At 36.2% G+C, this 21,206-nt stretch overlaps 1 protein-coding gene across 3 annotated transcripts in view; it reads right to left on the reverse strand.

Annotated features, from left to right (window-relative positions):
• ETFA (electron transfer flavoprotein subunit alpha) overlaps positions 1–21,206 on the reverse strand; it is an 84,213-nt gene that overhangs the window by 28,085 nt on the left and 34,922 nt on the right. The window lies entirely within an intron of this gene.

Consider the following 21,206-nt stretch of genomic DNA (forward strand, 5'->3'; position numbering starts at 1 on the left):
AAGCAAATTAAAAAAAATTTTTTTTGGGTGGCGCCTAGGTGGCTCAGTCAGTTAAGCGTCCGACTTCGGCTCAGGTCATGATCTCACGGTTCATGGGTTCGAGCCCCGCATCGGGCTCTGTGCTGATGGCTACAAAAACCCCATTTTTTAAAATGTTTTATTTATTTTTGAGAGAGAGAGAGAAAGAGAACAAGAACACGCGGGACAGGAGCAGAGGGAGAGGGAGACATAGAATCCAAAGCAGGCTCCAGGCTCTGAGCTGTCAGCACACAGCCCAACATGGGGCTCAAACTTACCAACTGCAAGTTCATGACCTGAGCCAAAATCGGACGCTCAATCAACTGAGCCACCCAGGTGCCTTTTGCTTTGTCTCTCCCTCTCTCTTTTTTTCTTTTTAATTTTTTTAATGTTTTATTTATTTCTGAGAGAGAGACAGCATGAGCAGGGGAGGGTCAGAGAGAGCAGGAGATACAGAATCTGAAACGGGCTCCAGGCTCTGAGCTAGCTGTCAGCACAGAGCCCGACGAGGGGCTCGAACCCACAAACCGTGAGATCATGACCTGAGCCAAAGTCGGATGCTTAACTGACTGAGCCACCCTGGCGCCCCGCTTCGTCTGTTTAAAAATCAGGTTTAAAACTTCTTTTCTACCAATAGCCTCCTTTTCCAGATAGAGCTGGGGAAGAACATAAAAGCAATTCTAGAGTTCAGAGATCCAATATTACGTGCTCAAAAACAACACCCCTAAGTCTGTCACAGACAGGACAACAGTTTTATTTGATGACAACTGCTTTTTCAATCTTCTTACTTAGAAGACTACAGAGGCATTACCTAAAACAGCAACTGTTACAGCTAAAATACAACACACAGATAAAAAATGCCATGTTACGAGTTAAATGGAATTTATCAGAGCAAATAATGAACATCTCTGAGAAGTAGATTAACCAAACAATATTTTCTAATTACTGCAAGTCTCCTGTGCATTAATATTGCTGTATTTCATCCTGTTGCTCATTTAAAAGGCCAAACTATTTCCTCTATTTGTCAAATTGTGTTAAGCCTCTTTTCTTTTTGGAAGAGGCCCCAAAACACAAAGCACAACTATCTATGTCTCTTCTCTCCAAAAGCTCTCTGCCTGTATTATGAAGTTCTCAGGCACGCTTATGGCTAAACTGAGTTTTAACAAGAATGGAAGACATTACCCATACTCTTGGTTTAAAGCTGAAAGTATGTCCCAGCCGTTAGACAATGTTCCTATATTAGGATGACCTCAGGTTTTATTAGTAGTCAAGATGGCATACTAATCATTAGAGTTCCACGGGGTATTTTACATACATTATCTCATTTAACTATGACAATAACTCTATGGGACAGGAATTATTCCCATTTTAGGGGCGCCTGGGTGGCTCGATTGGTTACACATCCAACTTTGGCTCTGTGCTGACAGCTCAGAGACTGGGGCCTGCTTTGGATTCTGTGTCCCCCTCTCTCTGCCCCTCCCCTACTCACACTCTGTGTCTCTTTCTCAAAAATAAGTGAACATTAAAAAAAATTTTTAATAAAAATTTTTTAAAAAATTATTTCCATTTTATAGAAGAGAAAGCATAGGCTTATGCAGGTTTGGTATGTTGTTCAAGGTTAAACATATAGCGTACCTATAAAAGGCTGGCTTCCTGACCCAAGTCCTTTAATATTAAATTCAGTACATTTTCTACCACACCACAAATAACTATTATAATAGTAATGGTAATATGCTTCAACTGAAGCCACTAGTCTATAAAACTGCAGTGAGCATATTTACCTTAGAAAAAAATCACTAACACAAGATGAAATGAACAGCTAACTTAAGTTTATATATAAACAAGTACTATCAATTTTAGCTAACAATTTTTATCCCATGTTATTAAAGATATCAGTTGGTACAACAGCTCTGAATTTCTTATTCTGATAAGGGACATAAGCTACCTCTTTTAGATTCCTCTCTCTACCAGCCCCTTGCATGTCAACTGGAATTTGCAGGACTTCCACACACACGGACTAGCTACAAGTTTATCAAAGAGACGGACTCACAGAAGAGGCAAGACTTGGAAATTATTTCTCATTTATTGTTGTTGACGATGTTTATGCAACATGTACTAAAAACTAGCCAATACTTTCATATAAAAACTTTGACCTGGTTTTCAATGGTCAATATGTGGTTCTAAATAACCTAACGGGAAAGGCCTAGAAGCAAAGCCAGAAGGCCCATTTAAGAAAAAAAAAAGTGACAGTCTTCATCTAGTCTCTGAAGGTTCCTCATGTGAATGTGATGGACTTGGTGTTTACCAGGCACAGGATACACAGCTTGGATTTTTTAGATAAAGATTCTTTGAAATCCTAAATTTATCTTTAGACATAAGTACTTCCATATTTTTTCTACTGGCCCACCTTTTCTCCCCAGAAAAAGCCAGGTAAATGTCTTCTTCACAATGGCTTAGTTACAATATGCCCAAAGCAGATGACAAATTATGCACTAGCATATACTTCATTATATACCCATTTTATTCAAAATATAAATTTAATAACCCACCTGCTCAAATGCAAAGTTAAAAGATTTTTTTTAGAAAATAAGAACACCAACTAACTATTTGTGACCTGCAATGCAAAAGTTTAAATATAAACATCTGGCTTATAAGCCAGAAAAAGTGAAATTTCAGCTTTAACTCTTTATTACTGTTTTTTAATTTCAGGTTTTGATTACACAGGATGCATAGGAACTGAAGCAAGTTTTTCTTAAGAGTATATTTTTGAAAGTATAATTTTTAATATTTAACTATTTTGCAATGAAATGTACATTTACCTAATTCCCTTCTATACTAATTCAGAGATTTTTCATTGTGGGAAAATATTCCTCAAGCATACCTGATAATAGAAAGCCAAGCATATTATTATACATTTTACTAAAATTATTCAGGTGACTGATTTACACTGAAATATTTGGGTACATGCCATCAAAACACTTAGATATACAATCAGTCTGTTACAAAGCTTTGCATTTTAGCAGGTCAAATAAGAAGTCTTACTATAAAATTTTTTGTCACTAAGGTTTTTTAATTGATCTAAGTCAATTAGAATATGCTAAATTATATATACATACATAGAATTCTGGAGTAGTAAGGCATCTCTAAGATTATCTATATAATCACTGTTTTATCAATGAAAAAATTAAGGTCCCACAAAACAGAGATGGCACCAGAACCTGACTTCCAAGCAGTATTCTTCTTCCTTACCAAGCTGCCGCTTTACTAAAACTACTAAGAAGAGTTGGGCTATTGCTTCTGCACAGCATTTCTCGATCTTTACTCTAAAATTCTTAAGATAACTTCTGTGCCAAGGACCTCGTGAAAGCTATAAAGTAACCAGAGGAAAACAGTTTGGAGGTTCCTCAAAAAGCTAAACACAGAATCACCATATGACCCAGCAATCCTACTTTTGGATATATACCTAAAAGAACTAAAAACAGACTCGAACAGATACTTGTATGTGAATGTTCATAGTACATTATTCACAATAGCCCAAAGGTGAAAACCAACCAACCTAATACCCACCAGCAGGTAAATGGATAAACAAAATGTTCATGGAAGATTACTGGAGTATTTTTGAGCCATAAAAGGAATGAAACTTTAATTCATGCTACAACATAAATGAAATCTGAAATCATGCTAAATGAAATAAGATACAAAAGGGCAAATATTATATGGTTCCACCTCTATGAAATATCTAGCATAGGCAAGAATGGCAGAAACATAAAGTACATAGAGATAATCAGAAACAGGAGTGGGGGGTAGGCAGTGGAGAGTTACTGCTTAATGGATATAGTTTCATTTTGGGGTGATGAAAAATTTTGGACATAGACAGAGGTGACGGTTGCATGAGATTGTAACTGTAATTAATACCACTGAATTGTACACTCAAAAATGGTTGAAGTGGCAAACTTTATTAGATTTTATACAACAAAAAAGTTATTAGAAAGTTATCACGCTGACAGAAGCCTTCCCACAATTCTCCATCTTCAAAAAACTCAAGTTCTAGAATCTTGTAGTCTTGACAATTATAAAAAATAAATAGTTCACATAATGTTAAAGAAATATAATAATAGGGGAAACCAAGGACAAGATTTATAGGAATTCTCTGTAGTTTCTTTACAAATTTTCTGTAAAGCTACAACTGTTCTAAAAAGTAAAGTTTAGGGGCGCCTGGGCGCTCAGTTGGTTATGTGTCTGACTTTGGCTCAGGTCATGACCTCATGGTTTGTGGGTTTGAAACCCGTATCAGGCAGAGCCTGGAGCCTACTTCAGATTTTGTGTCTCCCTCTCTCTGCTCCTCCCCTGCTCACTCTAGTAAACATTAAACATTAAAAAAAAGTAAACATTAAAAAAACAAGTAAACATTAAAAAAAATTTTTTAAGATTAAAAAAAAAAGCAACTAGAGTTGTAAAGTCCAGCCCAACTTACACAAAGACTCCGTGAAGTAAGAATTTGGGGGGCAACAATAATATGGATAAAGAAAGTACCTGTCAGAAAATAAAAAATTTACTACTCATCCAACCTAACCAGAGACCCTCTAAGTAACCTCACTTCAAGGAAATGGAGGGGCACCTGAGTGGCTCAGTTGGTTACACATCTGACTTTTGGTTTTTGGCTTAGGTCATGATCTCACTGAGATCGAGCCCCATCGTGGGTTCTGCACTGACGGCTCAGAGCCTGCTTGGGATTCTCTCTCTGACCCTCCCCAGCTCATGTGCACACACTCTCTAAAATAAATAAACTTAACAACAACAACAACAACAGGAAATGGCTTGCATTCTTCTGTCCCAAACACCATTTCCCAAATTCTTTTTCAGACTAAGTTCAGTTAATATTAATATATAATGATATTAGATTAAGTTGCTCAAATGTTCTTTTGTACAAGACTTTAGTGCTCAATTATCTTTGGCCCTAAAGTGAACACAAGGACAAAAGTATGTAGGGGCACCTGGGTGGCTCAGTCAGTTAAGCGTCCGACTTCAGCTCAGGTCATGATCTCAGGGTTCGTGGGTTCAAGCCCCACGTCAGGCTCTGTGCTGACAGTTAGCTCAGAGCCTGGAGCCTGTTTCAAATTCTGTATCTCCCTCTCTCTCTGACCCTGCCCTGTTTGTGCTCTCTCTCTCAGAAATAAATAAAACATTAAAAAAAAAAAAAAAAAAGGACAAAGTATGTAGGCTAAATGATCAATTCTCCATTTTACTTAATTTACAATGTCTTATGTTCTCTGACATTCCTGTGCATGTTTATAACATCTGAAGCTATACATTAGAAAATAAATTAGCTTTTACATGAAAGAAACAAAACTACAATTAGAATAAAAGTAGAGATTTAAAATAGTTTTATTTCTTTCAAGTTACCACACAAAGATAGCTACAACAAAGCTACAAAGATCTGCCATCTACTCTTATTGATTTTCATGCCAGTTGTTAAATTAGATTGATTGCCAACAAGACATGTCAGTTTATCCTAACAGTAGCATGCTTTTAAAGAGTTATATATATATAAAGAGTTCAAGACTCTCCAAAAGTTAAAAATTTCAACCTCATATATAAAATGGTAATGAATAAAAAACTTCGCTGAGATTGGTCTTCAGGAATAAATGTTTAAAGAAATCAGTCTAATAAAAATCAGAAAACCAGCTAAGAAAATTATTCAAAACTATAATTTGAACTCAAAGATGTATTTAGAACTAATTTTTACCAACTAAGTTTTTAACTGCTGCACAACTGAACAATTTATACATACTAACCCCAGTTTATAAATTCTACAACTTCTCCTTTGTCATTTTAAGCTTCACTGTAAGGACTCTGATCATCCTGGCCACGTAATTACCTTTAAGAAGCATGCTTAGGGTGTTTTCTGGACTGCAGGTCCATACAGCATTTCTCTTTGCCCTCTTGGGAAGAGAACATCAATTGCTTTCAGCTAAATGCACTCACATATGAATATTTTAGTACAATTTAATGCTTCTACACCAACCCCAAAGGAATAGAGCATCAATTTGTGAACACAGTTCTCTTGGAGTTAAAAGCTGAGCTGGATAATGCAGTATGAAAGGAGTTGTCAATCTTTAGCTTTTTAGCAAGTCAGAAAAGCAGTCCATAAATTCAGTCCCAGCTGTATACAAATAACTCTATATAAAGTTTGTTCCTACGCAGACTTTTTCACCATTAGTAAATTTTCAAAAGAGAACCCCCAAAAGAAAATTTCTTATTTTGGTAAATTCCTCCAAACTGCTTCTTCACCTAGTAACTATTAACCCACTCTCAGAGTTATAAACAGACCACTGATCTGTTAGTAAAATACCAAAATATAGACAAAGTAATCTACTTCCACCAAGAAGTTGCACTAAGTATAAAAACATACTTCCCTAGAAGTAGGTAACAGATTCTTTAATGACTGCAATTAGCTTATATGTTTGGATGGAGAGGAAATAAAGTCACAACCAGAGCTTCTAAAAGGCAATGCAGAGAAAAACGTAAAACAGGAACTACCAATAAATATGCTAAGCCTTAAAAGCCAAATTAAATTCTAGTCATAGCCTAACTCTGACACTCTACTAAGCTCAACAAATATTAATGTCCTAACAAAATCCAATGACACTGCCAAATATGAGTTATAGAAATAAGATTTCAATGTCTGTTCATGATTTCAAAACAAAAAATCTCTTAGCAAGCAAGGATTTATAACTATAAAAATAGCTAGCACACAGCACTTAGGCTATATGTGAGGTATGGTTTTAAGTGTAAAATTACTTAACCTACCTTTACAATTTACCATAAGGTAAAGACTATTATCTCCATTATACAGTTGAGGAAACTGTGGTACACAGAAGTGATTTGTCCAAGGTAATAGAAGCAAGCAAGCAATAATTATATGACATTATTACAAAAAACTTCTTTAATCTGTTAAAATAGATAGCAAACATCATACCTAGTGGAAAAACCTAGAAGAAACTCCTGGAAAATAAGGGGCAGGGTGTTTACCATCACCACTTCTATTAACAATGTCCAGGTTAATAGCTGACACAGTACAAAAAAAAAAAAAAATTAAACAAAAGGATAAAAAAAAATTTCATTATTTCCAGAAGACACGAGCATGTATGTACAATACCCAAGAATCTACAGATAAATTAATAAAGGCAATATATAAACAGCAATTGCATTCCTATTTATCTATATACATTTATAAAGAAATTATAAAACTATCTGAATAAATGGAGAAATAAAATCATGTTTTATAGAAGACTAAATATTGCAAAGATGTTAACTCACTCCAAATTAATCTATGTATCCATAGTTCCTCACTTGAATTTTTGCTGCCTGAAACATTGTTACAACTTGTACTTTTTAAATCCAGAACTCATTATTCAAAGGAATTTTTTTTTACAAAATAATAATGAATTTGCATGAGTGCACATGTAAAGTGCTTATGAATCTCAGAGAGACTTTTGTGTCCACTCAGCAGCTATTTGACAGGATCATACCTTATGTTCACACACGTAGTACAAGTAATGGGAACACAAAGAGAGACTCCATTTTGAGATTTTTTCATCTTGTTGCTTAACTGAAGGCTTTGGACAATGATTCACAGCATCTATTTCTGTAATCTTAGTAGCTAAGAAAAGTGTCCATCACCTCTCAGCATCTGAATGTGAGCCCCTTTACCAACTCCCTCCCACACACCCTGACTCACCACTGAACTCTCCTAACTCTCATGACCAAACCTCACCTGAGCAAGTCCTCAATCAGTATATTATATGGCGTTGGTTATTAGCAAAGAATTATTTGCCTTTATCATGTATCTTTAGCATATTTTCTCATTATTTATTCATGTTACAATTCATACATGTTTGGAGCAGTGCAGAAGAAATATCTGATACTGTCTAATATCACTGCCTTCTATCCAGAAACATAATAAGTAATGAGTTTAGTTAAGTGTGAAACAACCAAGTAATTGGTGTTTTAAATATGTTATATCATGTCAAAAATCTGGGTGAATTCTTACTATTTAAGGTTTTTAGGTGGACTGGGAACTAGTTATTAATTTTCTCTTTTAAAACAATAAAATATAGATTTGGGTTCTCTGAATTTCAACGGCTACACAATAGCAAGAATTGTACTAAACTTGGATAAGACAACCTACATTTCCAATCAAAACTTCAACTGTGGAGTTTGAGAAACTAATTCTAAAACTGCAAGAGAAAGGCAGAGAGCCAAGAATAGCTAAAACCATTCTGGAGAAGAATGGGGGGAGAGGGATACTGCCCAACTACGTTATTTTATTACTAAAGCTTTAAATACAATGATAAATCACTGACCAACAGAACAGAAAAGAGAGCCCAGAAACAGACTTGTGCACTATATAAGAGGTGACACTAGAGATCAGTAGAGGAGAACATTAGTCATACAAGGAAAAAACTGAATACCTACTTCACACCAAACATAAAAATCAAATCAAGTAGATTATAAACCAAAATGTGAAGCTTAAAAGTTTTTGAAAAAAATACAGGTGAATATCGTTATGACCCTGTCTTAGGAAATATGTTTTTTTAACGTTTATTTTTGAGAGACGACAGAGAGCAAGCAGGGGAGGGGCAGAGAGAAAGAAAGACACAAGAATCCGAAGCAGGCAGCACAGAGCCCAATGCAGGGCTTGAACCCATGAACTAACTGTGAGATCATGACCTGAGCTGAAGTCGAACGGTTAACCAACTGAGCCACCCAGCCACCCTAGGAAATAAATATTTCTTAAACACAACACAGACAGTAGATATCAAAAAAGAAAAAAAATAAATTCAACCACATTAAAATTAAAAGCTTCTGTTTATCAAAAGATATAATTTAAAGAAAAGGAAAAGATGACTAAAAACGGAGAAAACATGTATGCAACACACATAACCAACAAAAGACTAGTACCCAAAAGATACTGAAAACTTCTAAGAACTGATAAAAAAAAAAATTCAATAGAAAAATGGGCAGAAAGATAGGAGCAGGAAATTCAGAGGGGAAAAAAACATTAATGGAATTTAGAACATAAAGATACCTCACTAGTATCAGGGAAAAGAAATAAAAAACTGAGATTTCATGCCCATCAGACTAGCAAAGCTGTTTTTAAAAAAAATTGTGGCAAAGTATATACATAACATAAAATTTACCATTTTAATCACTGCTACACACAGTTCTGTGGCATTAAGTATATTTGCCTTGCTGTGCAAACCATCACTGCTATCTCCAGAACTACCATGTATCTCCAGAACCACCAAACTTTAAAAAACCAAAAATACCAAGTTCAAAGAAGATGGAAGAGGTAAGTTTTATAAACTGCTGTTAAGTGTAAACACCCACTTTGGTAAACACTTCATCAATATCTGGTAAGCTGAATATTTCCTGTAACTGAGAAGTTTCACTCAGACATACCTCTCTGGGGAAACACTAACATACAAGGAGCCATAAAAATCTTCAAGTAACCGTATTTATAACAGCAGAAATTGTAGACTACCCAAATAAGCACCCATTATTAGGAAAATGGGTGAAGTGTGATATATTTATATAACAGAATACCATACATCAATGAAACACAAATGAAAAACTGACACCTGAATTAAAATGGATGAATCTCAAACCTAAGACTGACTAAAAAAACATAAAGAACACATACAGTATGCTGCTGACAATGTTTTCAAAATGTATACGAAATGATATTAGCTATCAGTATTTCTCAACTTTTTTTATAACATGGTGCACAGGAAATGGTAGCATTTGTATGGTATCCTGGGCTACGTAAAACAGGCTAGTCATAATGTCTCCTGTTCCAAAGGCTGAGGGGATCAACAACTCGGCACACTTGTAAATCATTCATGGTACTCAAGTTGAAAAGTTCAGGTATGGACTGTTTAGGGAACCGTAGATACACAGTAAAAGTGAAATGTATTGAAATCATTATCATCAAATTAGAATAATGGTTACTTTTTGAGGGGATGGAAGCGTATATATTAAAGAGTACAAAACAAAGGTGTTTACTGTATTATTTTTATATATGCATATTTTTAAAATAAACAGAAAAGAATGGGAAGTAAAGTGGATTTAGCAAATGTAAGTGACTTTTTTAAGCTCAGCCTCACAAGAGAGATGAAATGGGTAATAGTGGTGGGGGGGGAAGAGGCTGAAGGAAGACAGAATTTTCTTTTTTTTAAACTTTTTATTTTTGGGAGACAAAGACAGAGTATGAGTAGGGGAGGGGCAGAGAGAGAGGGAGACACAAAATCCAAAGCAGGCTCCAGGCTCTGGGCTGTCAGCACAGAACCCAATGCAGAGCTTGAACCCACAAATGTAAGATCATGACCTGAACCAGGTTGGATGGTCTACCGACTGCCCCACCCAGGAGCCCCAAATTCATTCTTTTTTAAGATTATAAAAAGTAGGGGCGTTTGGGTGGCTCAGTTGATTAAGTGTCCAACTCTTGATTTCAGCTCAGGTCATGATCTCATGGTTTGTGGGTTTGAGTACCACATTGGGCTCTGAGCTGACAGTGCAGAGCCCATCTGGGATTCTCTCTCATGCTCTCTCTGCTCCTCTGTCCCCCTTTCTCAAAAATGAATAAAAACTAAACAAAAAAAAATTATAAAAATGAGCCAGTAGAGATGGATAGGTTCTGAACCTGGAGCATGGGAGTAAATAATAGACTATCCTAAAGGAGGAAATTAATGGAATCCAAAGACAGGTTAGAGAGATTAGCATTAAATTAGAAAGGGCTCACCTCTTTCTTTGATGTATATAGTTAAGCTGTATTGTTTTGCTTTTATATAGGGAGAACAAGTTGACTTCTGAAGTAGAAGGAGAAAGATTGGGAAATAATATTACATAAAGAGCTTTAAAAACTGGTACAACATAAGACAATGTTGATATATACTAACAGAGGGCAAAATCAAAATTCATTTCAGGTAGATCTATTTGTGGAGAACTATCTGAGGCTATGCAATCCAGTTTTTCCTGGACAAATGGTTTTCAAAATGTGCTCAGGGCTCTAGTCATTCTGCAGGGGGCCATAGAGACTCAGAAAAATGAGAAACAGCACTCTTGTTTATACCACCCCACTTCAATTCCACCTTCCTTGTTATGCATGGGGCTTCCTTATAAGATTTATCTGAAGAAGGGTTCTACAATAAAATCACTACTCTGAAATTTTTTCCTGGAAAAGCCATACCAGCAAGTCCCAAACCAAATAATTCTGGCTCCTTATGGAAATGTACCTAAATATTAGGCAACTGGCTGACACTAAGGGACATTATTTAAAAACACCCTATGAAACCACTGTCCTATTTATAGTAAAGATATTGTTGAGGATGTTAATCAATAGTGTCCTCTTTATGAGGGCTCAAGGGATAAATCTCTCTCTCTAATCTTGATAACAGGCCAAATTATGTTCCTATGTGCAATTAGTTTATTTTTGCCTTAGGGACACTGTAAATCAGGACACTGATCTTGTTTCCCAATATAAATAGGCTCCTAGAAAGCCTAGTGCCAAACTTAAGACTAGATCTAGCAAATGGACAGAACGATATAGAATTTATTTTAAAATCTCTCTCCTGGTTTTAACATATCTCCAACCTCTATCTTTCACCTGTTATCTCAAAACCAAATGCCACCCAGCACCTACCCCCAAGAGACAAAAGGCAGAGTTTGGCTACTACAGGTAGAGGGGTGGGAAAAAGGGGTAAGAAAGCCCCAGCCCTGAGGTCTGGGTATAGAGGGCATGCTCAAGAATGAGACTAAATAAGAAGTGAGAGTTATTCCTTACTACAACCATGAGACTAAAGGCTAAAGAGCTATGACAACTAAATGCAATATTTGACCCTAAACTGGATTCCATGCAGAGACGGGAAAGTACTATAATGAAGGTTACTAAGCTAAATGATAAAGTTGGAATATCCCATTACAATACAAAAACTTGGAATTAGAATTTAAAGTGACAAAATCCAAATATACTTTGTGCTTTGGTTATATAAAAAAAGATTTCTGGGGCACCTGGGTGGCTCAGTCGGTTAAGCGTCCGACTTCAGCTCAGGTCATGAACTTGCGATTTGTGGGTTCGAGCCCCGCACTGGGCTCTGACAGCTACCTCAGAGGCTGGAGGCTGCTTCAGATTCTGTATCTCCCTCTCTCTGACCCTTCCCTGCTCACGCTGTCTCTCTCTCTCTCAGAAATAAATAAAAAACATTAAAAAAAAAAAAAGATTTCTATTCTTAGGAAAAACACAGTAAAATATCTAAGGGTCATGATGTTACTGTCATATGTCCAGGAAAGATCTGTGTATATGTGTATATACACGTATGTACTGTATTATTATTTTTTATTTTTTTTTAATGTTTATTCATTTTTGAAAGAAAGAGAGACAGATGTGAGTGGAGGAGGAGCAGAGAGAAAGAGAGAGGGAGACACAGAATCTGAAGCAGGCTCCAGACTCTGAGCTGTCAGCACACAGCCCGACGTGGGGCTCAAACCCACCAACTGTGAAATTATGACCTGAGCTGAAATCAGATGCTTAACCAACTGAGCCACCCAGGCACCCCCATACTGAACTTTTTAAATTTTCAACTTTTTCTAAGTTTGAAATTATTTCCAAATATAAAATGTATTTAAAAATAAAGAGGAATGGGGCGCCTGGGTGGCTTAGTTGGTTAAGCATCCGACTTTCGCTTAGGTCATGATCTCGCAGTTCGTGGGTTCGAGCCCTGTGTCGGGCTCTGTGCTGACTGCCAGCTCAGAGCCTGGGGTCTATTTCAGAGTCCGTATCTCCCTCTCTCTCTGACCCTCCCCTGCTCACGCTGTCTCTCTCTCTCTCTCCTAGAAATAAATAAAAATATTAAAAAAATAAAATAAAATAAAAATAAAAATAAAGAGGAATATAGAAGTCTTTGTTACAACAGTAAGCTACAGATCAGTGGTTCCCCATCCCTGGGTCTGAATTCTTAATTCTTGCAGGCAGCACAAATCCATAAACATACCAGGTGTACACACACACACACACACACACACACACACGCATGCACGCTCTCAATAATCTTCCATTATCTATGTGGTATAAACTGCCGTGAATGATAATTTAAAAATGTATTTAACCGTATAACTAAATTTGTGGCATCTTCTGGGTATTGTACATTTTCTCAAACAATCGATAACAAAAGTAAAGGTGTTTTGTGAGGATAACAAAATTTGCCTTTGTGTCCCCTTACCTGAGTAGGGAACTTCTTACTATTTTCATCAGAGAGAACTGTGGTGATAATTTCCATAGCTATTATAAAACAGAACATAGGACCTTCAAAGAATATAAAATTGACTGGAATGTGAATAAAAAATACAAGCTTTAAAAGATTCAAGAGGTGGGGCGCCTGGGTGGCTCAAAGTTGGTTAAGCGTCCAACTTTGGCTCAGGTGATGATCTAATGGCTCATGGGTTCGAGTCCCACGTTGGGCTCTGTGCTGAGAGCTGGAAGCCTGCTTCAGATTCTGTGTCTCCCTCTCTCTCTGCCCCTCCCCTGCTTGGGCTCTGTCTCTCTCAAAAATAAGAAACATTAAAAAAAAAAAAAAAAAAGAATTAAAAAAAGATTCAAGAGGCTTCAATGGTTGAGAACAAACCCCCAAATTTAATAGAGTTCAACTTTAAACACAAAGGAACACTTCATTATTATCAGACAGGGGAGACACGGTTTAATAGTAGGCAATAAAATATGGGCGAAGGAGAAGACTGAGATTTTGGATGTCCACTAGTATAATACGTGCCAACAGTGGGATATGGCTGCCAAAAACCTCATGTAATATTAAGTAGCATTAATTAAAATATTATTTAGGAAGATAATAATCCAACTCTGTACTCGGCAGAGCACATGTGAAGTAATACATTCGATTCTGAGCCTTAGAACTCCTGCTTACAGTCCTGAGGGAATAGCTTGTATCAGACTAATCCTCCTGCATAGAAAACTATAAAACCTCCTGAAAATACAGACAGCAACTGTTTAAGTACACTGGAGACAAGATAGCCATCAGTGGAGAAGGCAGAATTCTGTAGGGGAGGAAGGCAAAATGAGGCTACATTATACATCTACTTGCTCCCTTGGGGCATTTCCAGATTTCCCACAGGGGATAAAAGCCAATCAGAAAGCAGTCACTTTGGACAGAAACCTGCAGTCTTACCAGTTGAGGAAACACACAGAAACAGAATTTGTGGCTGCCACGTTAGAAAGAAACGAAGGAAAAAATTCAAGACAGAGAATCACAGATTCTAAATATACTCTGGTTGATGCCCACGTTAGACATGTGCAAGACGGCTTTTAAGTCACCTGGCTGGTAGTAAAAGAAAAGACAGAGTTTGGAGTTTGAGTTTTGTGTTTAGTTCTATTTGTCCACAATCAATAACGAGTAATCATCAAAGAATTCCTTCATGTGAATGCTTTGCAGCAAAAATGGTGCTAAATTAAATACTTAGTTATTAAATAACTTTTTCAAATCTCACAATTTATCCTGGAATAACTGTACTGACTGCAGAAAACAATAGTAGGTCAAACTGCTGCTGCCTTAGCATTAACAAGATAGCTGCACCAAACTGAACGAGTTGTCACTGCATTCTTCATGGCCACACACTCAGGTTAAAAAACTTTAAAAATGGGGTGCCTAGCCCCTCTGGAAAACAGTGTGGAGGTTCCTCAGGAAACTAACAATAGAACTCCCCTATGACCCAGCAATAGCACTGCTAGGAATTTACCCAAGGGATACAGAAATGCTGATGCATAGGAGCACATGGACCCCAATGTTCATAGCAGCACTCTCAACAATAGCTAAAACATGGAAAGAGCCTAAGTGTCCATCAACGGACGAATGGATCAAGAAGATGTGGTTTATCTATACCATGGAATACTACATGGCAATGAGAAACAATGAAATCTGGCCATGTGTAGCAACATGGATGGACCTTGAGGGTGTTATGCTGAGCGAAATAAGTCAGGCAGAGAAGGACAAATATCATATGTTTGCACGTATAGGAGGATTAGGAGGAACTTGACGGAGGAACAAGGGGGAGAAGAAGGGCGGAAATGGTGGGGGAAAGGGAGAGAGGCAAACCATGAGAGACTCTTGAATGCTGACAAAAACTGAGGACTGATGGATGTGGAGGGGAGGGGGGAATGGGCATGAAGGAGGGCACTTGTGGGATGAGCACTGAGTGTTATGTGGGAACTAATTTGACAATAAACTATTTATAAAAAAAATAAATAAATAAAATAAAAATGGGGTGCCTGCGGGGCAACTGGGTGGCTTAGTTGGTTGAGCGTCCGACTTTTGCTTAGGTCACGATCTCGCAGTTCATGGGTTCGGGCCCCGCGTCAGGCTCTGTGCTGACTGCCAGCTTGGAGCCTGGAGCCTGTTTCCGATTCTGTGTCTCCCTCTCTCTCTGACCCTCCCCTGCTCACGCTGTCTCTCTCTCTCTCTCCTAGAAGTAAATAAAACATTAAAAAAAAAATGGGATTCCTGGGTGGCTCAGTCAGTTAAGCGTCCCACTTCGGCTCAGGTCATGATCTCACAGTTCGTGGGTTCAAGCCCTGCGTCGGGCTCTGTGCTGACAGCTAGTTCAGAGCCTGGAGCCTGTTTCAGATTGTGTCTCCCTCTCTTTCTGACCCTACCCTGCACACGCTGTCTCTCTCTCTCAGAAATAAAAACATTTAAAAAATTTATTTTTAAATAAATAAAAATTTAAAAAAAACCTTTAAAAATAAAAAAGCTGGTTTCACTTAAGATTGTTCTTGATGAAGCACACAAAATAATTTGTTTTTTAAATCGTGGCGTTTGAGTACACATCTCCTGTGTGATAAACATTCATCTATTAAATTCACTGCTTTACATGGTTGAGGTAATGGTACTCCAAAACAATTACAACAGTAATATCAAAGATCTCTGATCATAGATTGCCATAACAAATGCAAAAATAATGAGAAACTTGGAAATATCGCAATAACCAAAATGTGACACAGAGACACAAAGTGAGCAAATGCTATTGAAAAAAATAGTGTTAACAGACTTGCTCAAAGCAGGGTTGCCAAAATCATTAATTTATTGAAAAAAAAAAAACAAACCCACCATAATATATGTGAAGCACAATAAAGCAAAACACAATAAAATGAGATATGCCTGTATTTTCTTTTTTTTTTTTAATGCTTTATTTATTTTTGAGAAAGGGACAGCTTGAGCAGGGGAGGGTCAGAGAGAGAGGGAGACACTGAATTCGAAACAAAAATGAGATATGCCTGTATTTTCTAAAACGAACAATGCACGATGTTACAAGATGGTAAAAGAACTATTCAAAGTGCAATACAGGCCAATGGGTTTTAATATAAAAATATGAAGAATTCATCAATATTGTTTCAGATTCCACACTGCAAATAAATTTAAGAAATTACTACTTGTCAAGTTTTGGTGTAGTGTAAAAGAAGAATATCCACAATTTTCTGAAAAGGCTTAAAATATTCCTTTCTTTTCCAACTTTATATATCTGTGTGATGGTGGATTTTCTTCATATACTTCAATCAGACTAATATAAAAAAACATACAGGAAGCAGAAATGAGAATCTAGTAATTTTCTATGAAGCCAAAAATGTAAAGCAATGTAACTATTCCCATTAAATTTATTTTTGTTTTGGAAGATTTGGTTATTTTTACCCAAATGTTATTTATGTTATGAAATATGGTTTTATTATTTTCAAGTGAACAAATATTTAAAATTTTTCTGTTTGAATTTCTAATACCGTATCAACAAGTATGACCTAAATAAACAAAAGCTCCTTGAGAGCTCTCAATGTTTAAAAGGAATCCTAAGACAAAAAAATTTGAGAAACAATGTACTACACATATAATGAGACAGGAAAATGCAAAAATACAATCAAAGAGCAACCTTGAAGTGACCTAAATTTTGGAATTAGCACACAAGAATTTTAAAGCAGCTATTTTAAGTATGATCAAGGATGTAAAGGAAAAGATATCAGCAATGACTGCAGAGATAAGAAATCTCAGCAGAGAAATTGAAATTACAGAAAGAACCAAATGTAAATCTAGAACTGAAAAATATAAAATCCAAAATAAGAAATTTCCTAGATGGTTTTAACAGCAAATTAGAAATTATAGAAGAGTCAGTGACCTGATGAGAGACCAACAGAAATTACCCAATCTGAAGAACAGCGGGAAAAACAATGAAATAGAATGAACAAAACTTTCATAACCTGTGGAAGAATATAAAGATATTTAAAATATGTGTAACTGGAGTCCCAGCATAAAAGTATTGAAGAATATGTGGCGCACTGCTCTGTAAATGTTCAACAGGCCAAATGTGGACTGTTGTCTGTTTCTGTACATAAAGTTTGACTGAAATACAGCCACGTTCATTCATTTAATTATCTGTTTATGGCTGAGTTTGCTATACAACAGTAAAGTAGTTACAAGAGACATTCTATGACCCATAAAACAAAAAAATATTTGCTTTATTACTCTTTACAGATAAAGTTTGCTGACCCCTGATCTAAATACTCTTTATATCCTTACTGAGTTTTTTGGTCTAGTTATTCTATCAATTACTAGGAAAAAGTGTTAAAATCTCCAACTGTGACTATGGATTTGTCTATTTCTAACTTTAGCTCTGTTAGTTTTTGTTTGATGTATTTTCAAACTATGTTGTTTGGCCTTCTACAATCATGGCTGTTGTGTCTTCCTTATAAATTAATCCCTTTATTATTATGGAATGTTTATCTTTGGTAGTACTCATTGTCTTAAAGTCTACTTTCTCTGATATTAATAAAGACACTCCAGATTTCTTATGCTTACTGCTTGAAGGTATATGTTTCTATCCTTTCCCTTTCAATGTATCTTCTTTATACTTAAAATGTATTTCTTATAGGTGGCACATAGAGGAGGTCTTGCTTTTTATATATTCTGACACTCTGCTTCTTGATTGAAGGATTTAATTCACATTTTCCTTTTTACTGCCTTTAAGAACTTTTTATCATTCTTTAATCAATTTGATTATGATGTGCCTTGTAGTTTCTGTCATGTTTACTGTTCTTGGGGTTTTGTTGAGCATCTGAGATTCTGTGGGTTTATAGATTTCATCACATTTAAAACTTTTCTGGTCATTATTTCCTCAAAGCTTTGCTGTTCCTCAAAGCTTAATACATATATTAAGCCTGCTAAAGCTGTCCCACAGCTCATCAGTGCTCTATCCATTTTTTCATTTTTTTTTCCTGTCATTTCAGATAGTTTTGCTATCACTTCCTCAAAATTCACTAACATTTTTTCCTGCAGTGTTCAATGGCAAAATATACATTCTTTTCAAGTATATATGTTCACCAAGATAAGGCGTTTGCTAAGCCATAAAAACCAGCTAAAAACTGGTTCACAAAAATTGTTACAGCTGCCGTGGAAAGCAATTTGGCAGATCCTCCAAAGGTTAAACATAAAGTTACCATATGATCCAGCAATTCTAGTCCTAGGTATATATTTAATAAAACTTAAAATATAGGTACATACAAAAACTTATATATGAATGTTCGTATCTGCACTATTCATAATAGCCAAAATGTAAAAACAACCCAAATATCCATCAAATCACAAATGGATAAATAAAATGTGGTATATCCACATAATGGAATACTATAGTAATGCTACAACATGGATAAACCTTGAAGACATTATGCCAAATGAAAATAAACACAAAAGACTACATATTATATAATTCTATTAATATGAAATGTCCAGAATAGGCAAATCTATCTAGACAGAAAGTAGAATGTTAGTTGCCATGGCCTGGGGGAGTTGGAGGAAAACTCCAACACAAACAAATAGCAAAAGAGCTATGCAGTTTCTTTTGGGGGTGATGAAAATGTTCTAAAACTAACTGAAGTGATGGCTGTATAACTGTCACTGTACTAAAAGCCACTGAATTAAACATTTAATCAAATGAACTGTATGGTATATGAATTATACTTCAATAAGGTTGTCATTCTAAAATAGCTGGATGAAAGATTTAAAAAACATTTTTTTTAATGTTTGTTTATTTATTTTGAGAAGGAGAGCATGTTCATGGGTAAGCAGGGGAGGGGCAGAGAGAAAGGGAGAGAAACAATCCCAAGCAGGCTCTACACTGTCAGCACAGAGCTCTACATGGGGCTTGATCTCACAAACCGTGAGAGATGAAATCAAGAGTTGGACACTTAACCAACTGAGTCACCCAGGCAACCCTTAAAATTTTTTTAGAAACTCTTAACTAGACTGGATGAAGAGAAGGTGAACAAAAAAGAGAAGACACAAATTGCAATTGCAGAAATTAAGGAGAAGTTGTCACTCCAGAAGATCTTACAGACAATTAAAAAAAAAAATAGAGCAGTATTATAAACATCTTTATCCAATACATTTGACCACTTAGAAGAACTGGACCAATTCCTTGAAACCTATCACTTAGCCAAACAGACTCAATATAGAATCGAAAATCTCAATAGCCCTAAAACCATTAAAGAAATTGAGTTAACTGTCTAATACTCCACCAAAGAAAACTCCAGGCCAAACAAAACAAAACAAAGACAATTTTACATAAACTCATTCAGAAACAGAGCAGGACGGAACATCTTTCAACTCAATTTTTTGAAGCCAGCATCATGATACCAAAATTAGACAAGTATTTTTTAAAAAGAAAGTTACAGATTATTTTGATCAATACAGACCCAAAAATCCTCAACAAAATATTAGTCAATCAAACCAGTAATATATTAAAAGGATAACCTATCACGGGTCATCTGGATGGCTCAGTTGGCTGAGCATCTGACTTCAGCTCAGGTCATGATCTCATGGTTTGTGGGTTCAAGCCCCACGTCAGGCTCTGTGCAGACAGCTTGAAGCCTGGAGCCTGCTTCAGATTCTGTGACCTCTCTCTCTGCCCCTCTCTCCTCTCAAAAATAAACATTTAAAAAAAATTTTTTTAAAAGATAACATATCATGATCAAACAGGTTTTATCATCATAATTCAAGGTGGTTTAACTTTCAAAAATCAAAAATGTAATTCATCAGGATACCTGGGTGGCTCAGTTGGTTAAGTGTCCAACTTTGGCTCAGGTCATGATCTCACAGTTTGTGGGTTTGAGCCCCGCATCAGGCTCTGTGTTGACAACTGGGAGCCTGGAGCCTGCTTCAGATTCTGTGTCTCCCTCTCTCTGCCCTTCCCCTGCTCATGTTCTGTCTCTCTCTGTCTCTCAAAAATAAATAAATGTAAAAGCAATTTTTTAATGTAATTCATCATATTAACAAAATAAAGTAGAAAAAAATCATTTCAATAAATGTAGAAAAACATTTGACAAAATTCAACCACCATTCATGGTAACAACTCTCAAGAAATTGGGAAAAGAAGGGAAGTTCCTCAACTTGATACCATTAAGAATATAAATAGGCAAACCATGCTTTGGGAGAAAATATTTGCAAAATATATCTAATAAGCTCACACAATTACATTATATAAATATATGTATTATATATAATATCAACATCTCAGCAACAAAAGACAAACAATTCAATAATAAAGAGCCAAAGAATTAAATGGACATTTCATATGGAAGACATGTAAATCCTCAAAACACAACAACGTTCATCATCATTAGATATCAGGCAAATGCAAATTAAAACCACAATAATGTACCACTGCATATGCACTTGAACAGCTAAAACACCAAATGCTGGTAAAAATGAGGAGCAACTGGAACCCAAATACATAGTTGGTAGAAATGCAAAATTGTACTTTGGGAAGAAATGATCCAGAAAGAAGTGTCAGAGTCTAAGCAAAGTGGGAAGGCCATCTATACAGAAGGACTGTTCAGTGCAGGTGTCAGAGCTTGAGTAGGGCAAGGAGGGCATCTGTGCAGGGTAGGATTTTGGAAGGGTCCAGGTTTTTCACTCTAGGGTAAGGGCATTACAAAAGGTAAAGGGAGAAAACTGGAATTGACTCTGTGGTATTGGACTGAAACTGGCAGTATCAAGGTGAACTATGGTTTTTTGGGTTTTTTTTACATTTATTTATTCATTTTGACAGAGAGAGAGAAAGCTCTCAAGTGAGCAGGGGAGGGG

This window comes from Hyaena hyaena, unplaced genomic scaffold (assembly GCF_003009895.1).
Source record: "Hyaena hyaena isolate Hyena2069 unplaced genomic scaffold, ASM300989v1 scaffold_137, whole genome shotgun sequence".
Taxonomy (NCBI): domain Eukaryota; kingdom Metazoa; phylum Chordata; class Mammalia; order Carnivora; family Hyaenidae; genus Hyaena; species Hyaena hyaena.